This window comes from Lygodium microphyllum, chromosome 9 (genome assembly GCF_053477565.2).
Source record: "Lygodium microphyllum isolate KBCC chromosome 9, Lygodium_microphyllum_v1.1.10, whole genome shotgun sequence".
NCBI classification, from domain to species: Eukaryota; Viridiplantae; Streptophyta; class Polypodiopsida; order Schizaeales; family Lygodiaceae; genus Lygodium; species Lygodium microphyllum.
The window spans coordinates 114,255,686-114,262,551 of record NC_141143.1 but is presented as its reverse complement, the minus strand read 5'-3'; positions in this window follow the sequence as shown (position 1 = coordinate 114,262,551).

Sequence of the window (6,866 nt, the reverse complement as noted above, 5' to 3'; positions counted from 1 at the left end):
CATGGCCATTGACTTATCACTTATTATATTTAGTTTATTGCACCTGCCTATAATTGGCATAGTTATAGTGCCAATCAATTAGTATAGTCAGTTATGCACTGTTTGACTTAGTAGGCCACTTTTCTTTATGTTATATCTTATCTTTACTTTGTGTATATTGTATTATGGGTGAAAAGAAGAAGAAGAAACCAGCAAGAAAATGTTTTGGCCTCCATCTCTCTTCTTGTGTTCTTGACTGAGGTTCCTCTTGTATATATGGTGTGTGTTTAGCGCAACAACTCAAGCAGGTTTCACTATCACGTGATTCTTGTAATATCCATGACTTTGGATAGCGGTCCAAATGTGTCTCTAAAGAGACAGTGGAAATGACCATGGATCTCATAAGATGCTAGGCAGTGGTGGCAGACATAATGCTCCTTTGTCTATGGCTCTAACTGACATATCTGGCATATGCGCTCCTATGGTGGGATGGATCTATATCTCTACCAGTCTCAATCTCTAGCTGATGTGAGGAGGTACGCAAGTAGCTAATAATACATTTGATCCCATGGGAAAGGTGGGTGTCCATGTATCTCGGGTGAATAATAAATCCATCATCTATAGTATGAAGGAAATGCTCACAGTAGAAAGCCATCTTTGTCCCTTGCTCCTACCCTGGCATCAACCATGTCCGCAACTAGGTAAGATCCATCCTGATGATCCTGCAAATCTCTAACCTGCTCAAATCAAGAGATGGTGCATCAAGGCAATATTGGAAGGAGGGTAACTTGTTCGTGCTAAAGCCATGTAGCTCAAACCAAGTTGACATCTATGCATACCAACATGAAGTATCACCCTCTCTAGCAAGCTACCTAGAGGACTCAAGAGCCAACCGTGCATATCTATGTTTAGGTAAGTTCCATAGGCTATGTATGTATGTGATTGATCGGGTGAGGGCCTCTACCACAATCGGTGTAGCTACTAGCTCAGCTTTGATGATCTCATTGTTGAGATATTTTGCAATCACACCTACTTCAGTCCCTTTGTAAGGTGCAGTGAGGGCTTAGGACCAGAATCCCATTTGCACAGTAGAAGAAAGTACCATCACTTAATCCCTATAAAGCATTGTACTTGCACTCTTTTTCTAATGCAATAATAGTAATCTTTTCTTTCTAGTAAAGTGTCTTGTCACTGTCAATACATAAGATTGTGTTTATGAGTCCAAGTCTCAATCTTGGAACCTAATTCACTTGTGTGACAATTTGTCTTTGTTAAAGTCAATGTCTTCATGAGTTTCTTCTTCCTCTTTCAACCTTCATAGGTTTCGCATATGCCATGCTCTAGTTCCCATGTATTTTAACATGGTATTAGAGCGTGGCTGAGCATGGCTTAGCTCGTTTTAGTAGCTCTTCACCTCTGGTCCATCTCTACTTAGCTCAATCTCTGCCTATGAACTCACTTTCCATCTCCACCTTCAAGCTTGTCTTCATGGCTACCATAACCAGCAGTACCCTGTGTCAGATTGAAACTTTCATATCTCTCTCCACAAGTCAAATCTCTCTAAACTTTCTTCTGGAGAAGTGTTGCCCTGCTTCTAGAGCTCCTTCTTGTCATCTCAAAGCTCAACAGTAGGCCAATTCAAACTCACGAGTGTGATTCTTCAGAGTTGCTGCATGTGTATCTAGCATAGCCTGCAGGACCTACCTAACTTGGAGGCTGAGATCTCTTCAATCAGGGCACATCTCTCAAAGCTTCCTTCTAAGAAGATCAGGTCAAGGCGCTCCATCCTATCACAAAAATTGTCGAGATTGATGCACCATGAGACTAGCATTGTTGTTTTTACAGGTCGTTGTCAAAATCTACGCTTGATTAGATTGCATTGTTGCTGCGTGCTCTATAGGACGCAATCCTAGCCATTACCATAGGGGATTGATAGCCCTTGAAGTAAGCTTCATCCTTATATAATTTTTTTTCAAAATGATCAAATATAGCTCCTGCAATGTCAGAAAAACTAGGTTGCCCCCAGAAACCCTAACTGTGACTCCATAGCCAAACTTCACTAAGCTCAAAAATCTCATCATTTTCTTTTCCCTGGCACACCTGGAACAACCCACTGTCACTCAGATTTGAAGGTCCCAGCATCAAATCAAGAAGGGGAAGATTTGGATCTAAAAGAACTTGAAGGATTTTGCAGATTTGGAAGACTCAAGGAAGAAATATAGTGTCTATTGACGCTCATTTTAGTGCTCTAAACACTTGTGTCTTTTGACACATCTCAACCAACTCTTCTACTGCTTAAATCTGATAATTTTGAAGCTAATTTGATACTATTCCCGCAAGTCTAACATGGGCAAAGACTCTCCAACTGCCCATTTCAAAGGAGTCGGGTTTCATACCTGGTAGACTGCATCAAACTCATCCTGATGAAGAAGGCCTCTAGGCCATTACCACAGGAAAAGAAAAGAAGCCTTGTGATGCAGACCTTGTTGTCACTTGGCAAAAGAACAATGATAAGGCTCATGCCATTATCAAACTAGAGCTAAACGACATCAATATTCACCATGTGGATAATTGTGAGACTTCACAAGATACACGGAAGAGACTTGACACCTTGTTTGGTGCATAGTCTAAATCAGCAAAGTATGGTCTCTTGATTGAGTTTTTCAAGCTTGAAATGAAGTCCAACACATCACTTGCCACATATTTGAATTACATGGAAGGACTTCTACCCCAACTTGTAGGAATCAACATTAAAATGGAAGAAAATGTTTGCATCTGTGTTCTACTTAAGGCTTTGCCTCCTGAATATCATAATGTATCAACAACTTTAATCAACATGCCAAACCCTGAACTTGTTGATATCCATGAATCACTATTAGAGGAGGAAAAGAAGCTAAAAACTAAGGAAGAACCAAGCACCTCTAGAGATGAGCATGCATTATATGTTGGCAACAGGTACAAAGGCAAGAAGGATCAACTCTTCTGTGACTTCTACAAAAGGACCGGACACATCGAGAAGTTCTGCCACGCCAAAAAAAGGTCCCAAAAGGCCTATCTAGTTGCAGTCAAAGAAGAAGAAGAAAACAGAGCAAAGGAAGAAGAAGACCACCAGGAGAAGGACAAACCTCATCAGTCCTTCTATTTAGATAGACTTTTTTAGCTTTGTATTTCCTAGCCCTAATGCTTCAGACATAAACTTGTAAACTCCTCAGTTAGCATTGTACTATGGCCTCTGTACACTTTGTGAGGCCTCTGTTACAGCCTCTGGATGACCATCATGTTTGTGGTACCCACACTTAGCCTTTTTTGCTACAGCCTCTGGTGTTTTTCCATGTTTATGGCGTGCCCACACTTTGGAGGTGTTGCTCTCACTAAAGAAGAAAGTACCATCACTCAATTCCTATAAAGCATTGTACTTGTACTCTTTTTCTAATGCAATGATAGTACTCTTTTCTTTTCAGTAAAGTGTCTTGTCACTGTCAATACACAAGATTGTGTTTATGAGTCCAAGTCTCAATCTTGGAACCTATTTCACTTATGTGACAATTTGTCTTTGTCAAGGTCAATGTCTTCATGAGTTTCTTCTTCCTCTTTCAACCACCATAGCTTCCGCATCTGCCATGCTCTAGATCCCGCGTATTTTAACACTCACGTGGAACCAAGGCCTTACATTTGATCATCCTGGATTTCATGGATACTAGGGGTTCCTCCATCGACCTCCATTCGTCATAAGTGTGCCTTGATTTGCTATGGTGGTCGAGATTGGACCCCCATATCTATAATCCATAGAGTAGTGTGGATGTGACCAGTGTATCAAAGAGCCATAGCTTGGTGTGGGGTTCTTGGAAGTGCACTTGTGAGCACATCCTCTCCAAGCCACCTAGTGTTGTGTATCCGTGAGTCAATCTAGTGTTTGCTGACTCTCACATAAAAAAGGTGGGTTCTATGAATAAGACTCCCAGGTATGTATAAGAGTCCACGTACTCCAACTTCTCAGGTTTATATGTGAATTTAGGTATTGATCTTTTGACCCATTGTGGTGTAGTATTAATTCCCATCACCTTGGTTTTACCAAGGTTCATTGAAAGCCCATTGTACAAAGTATAGGAGTGTAATGCATCCAAGTATATCTCTAGACCCTCTAGAGAGTTAGCTATTAATACAATGTCATTTGTATACAATAGGAGAGGTATCCAAGTTCCAAGTAGAGTGGAGCTTCTCTACCTTCTTCTTATGAAATATAATCAACAATCCCATCAATGTACATGCCAAATAATGTTGGAGAGAGGGGACATCCCTACTTTACCCCAATGGTGGAGTAAATATGTGCCAAAAGGCCCTCAACCCAACAAGTGTCTGTACTCTGCCCACTACCCTCTCTCATACAGTGCCAAAATACCATGACTGAGCTCTTTCGATACTCCCCTCTCGGTACTGAGTCAAAGGCTTTGCGGAAGTCCACAAAGCAGCAACAGGTCCATTGGTTATGAGCCCTTCCCTCCTCAATGATCACTCTAAGTGTGAGGATGTGATCCAATGTGGAGAAGCCTCTCCTAAAGCCAGCATGTCCTTGTTGTCTAAGACCCCACATCTCTGCCCACTTTCTTAACTCATGCTCAAGGATGGAAGCATATAACTTAGCCAATGTGTAGGGCCTCACTGAATTGTTGAGTCAGCTCCTGTAATGTAACGTCATGGTTTACATCATGTAACAATTAAAAGATCTCCGCCTCCTCATAGATATCCTCTGTCTCTCTGGAAAAAAGGTATCTCGAGTGTCGGTGAGTTGCATGATGGGTTTGTGTGTTAGTGAATTGGAGGTTGATGGTGAATGATAGGTAGGCATGATCCACTGTAACTTTGAGAAGGCATGGTGATACACTGAGAGGTCCTAGATGTGAGATATCAACATCGGTGGAGCAAGTAGATAATCTATTATGCTGGCACCGTGTTGGTGAGGATAACATGTGAAGGCATTGGATAATAGCGGGTATCTAGCCAGTAGGCCATTGAGAATGGCCAACCTGTGTGCTATGCCTAGGGCGGATGTTCGCTTGACACATGCCCTTAGGACCCGAGCTACGCTTATCTTAACAATCACATATACTAAGAACATCACTTGTACAAACGAGTGATGTCATAATTCACAATGTGAGGATTACACTCCGAATGTGTACTCTTTTGAAGGTCAACCAAGCCTGCTTTTTGACGTTCATGGATGCCCTTCATGAGTATTTTAGGGGATGTTCTGAAATCATCGTTGCCCTTCATTTTACCCATTGTGACGTGGAAGAAATAAAAACCCCCTTCAAATTTTAATTTTTCAAAAATTTAAGAATAAATTAGTGCAATTGTGTAGCCAAAGGTATTTGTAGATCCGAATTCCCCACATCTCAATCACTTAAAAAGTCAAGCTCTAAAACTATTATAGGTAACTACAACTAGTACTTAAGACTTAGAATATCAAAATATCCAAGGTAATCAATCACTTTGACATGCCATTAGAAACCACAAAAGGAAAAAGACTCACTAAGGAATGAAGGTACCCAATATCATACAACTTGCATTGCTCAAACATCATATATCTTGCGTTCTTTAGCATCTTGCCAAATCTCAAAAACTCGATCCCATTCCACATCATCTAGCTTTGGTCCTGTAAGTGCAACACGCATGAGAGCATCCAATGTTTTGATCGACATTGATGTTCTTCTTGCATCCTTAATCATATTTTGTTGTGAGAAACCTCTTTCACATGCCACAGTGCTTACTGGAATAACAATAGTAGCTTGCCATAGCTTCATTATATTAGGAAAGCTTTCTTGCCATTCTTTCATTAATGAAAATGCTCTCCATGCTTCTTTCATTGTAAACCCTTGAGAATTCAAGCGAAGAGTCTCTGTAAACATAAACAACTCTCGTTCACAAGCTTTTCTATCAACCAAGGGATGTAATGGCTCATCTCCTTCCTCACGTGGTTGAAGATGTTGTATCAACTTATCAAGCCATCTCTTAGCATTCTTCTCTCTAATTTCATCATCTTGAGCATAAAAGCATGGGCTAAAAAGCTTTACAACATTAAAGAGTGGAAGATCAGGAAAACGAGCATTTAGACTATCTATCAAGCATTGCAAATGAGGCTATTGAGTTGTCCTTCTTGGCAACATAATACATTGATTTGATGGTAGTGATGATCCTTGCCTTATTTGCATCATCTATTGATGCAATGTGTACTGGAATTGGCTTTGCTTTCTTTCCATTGCACGTGTACTTGGCCATTGCCATCTTATGGCCACTAGACAAAGCATGTACCTTGATTACATCATGTTGCATAGTGATACATCCATCTCCTATACCGCATGGACCGGATACTTTGTACATTTCGCACCATTCACATTTCATAACTCCTTTTTCGCCATCCTGCAAAACATATTTTCTTATTGAACCTTGTTTTTGCTCTCCTTCGGCATTTGAAGCATTACTTGCATTTCCCAAAGAAGGTTCCCCTTCCAAGCCATGCATATTACTTGCATTTTGTGTGGAAGGCGACCCTTCCAAGCCATGCATATCTAAATCCTCTTGGAAATCATCATTGAGATCAAAATCAAGAGGACAAGTAGTAGCTTCCTCAAGAGCCAGAGAGGGAACTACCCAACCAAACATTGCTTTCAAAGTCTTTTGCCTCTTCAATTTTTTGGGTGCCATTGAGAATCTATACTAAAACACATACATTATAAAGCATTAATTTGCATGAACTATTATTATAATGCTTAAAAAAATCAGCGATGAATATTAGATCTCATACCTTGATCTCAAAAGTAAGAATATTGTATAGTCAAAGCCCTTTGAGATTATAGATCACCTTCTTTCCACAAAGTCACTATCCGCAA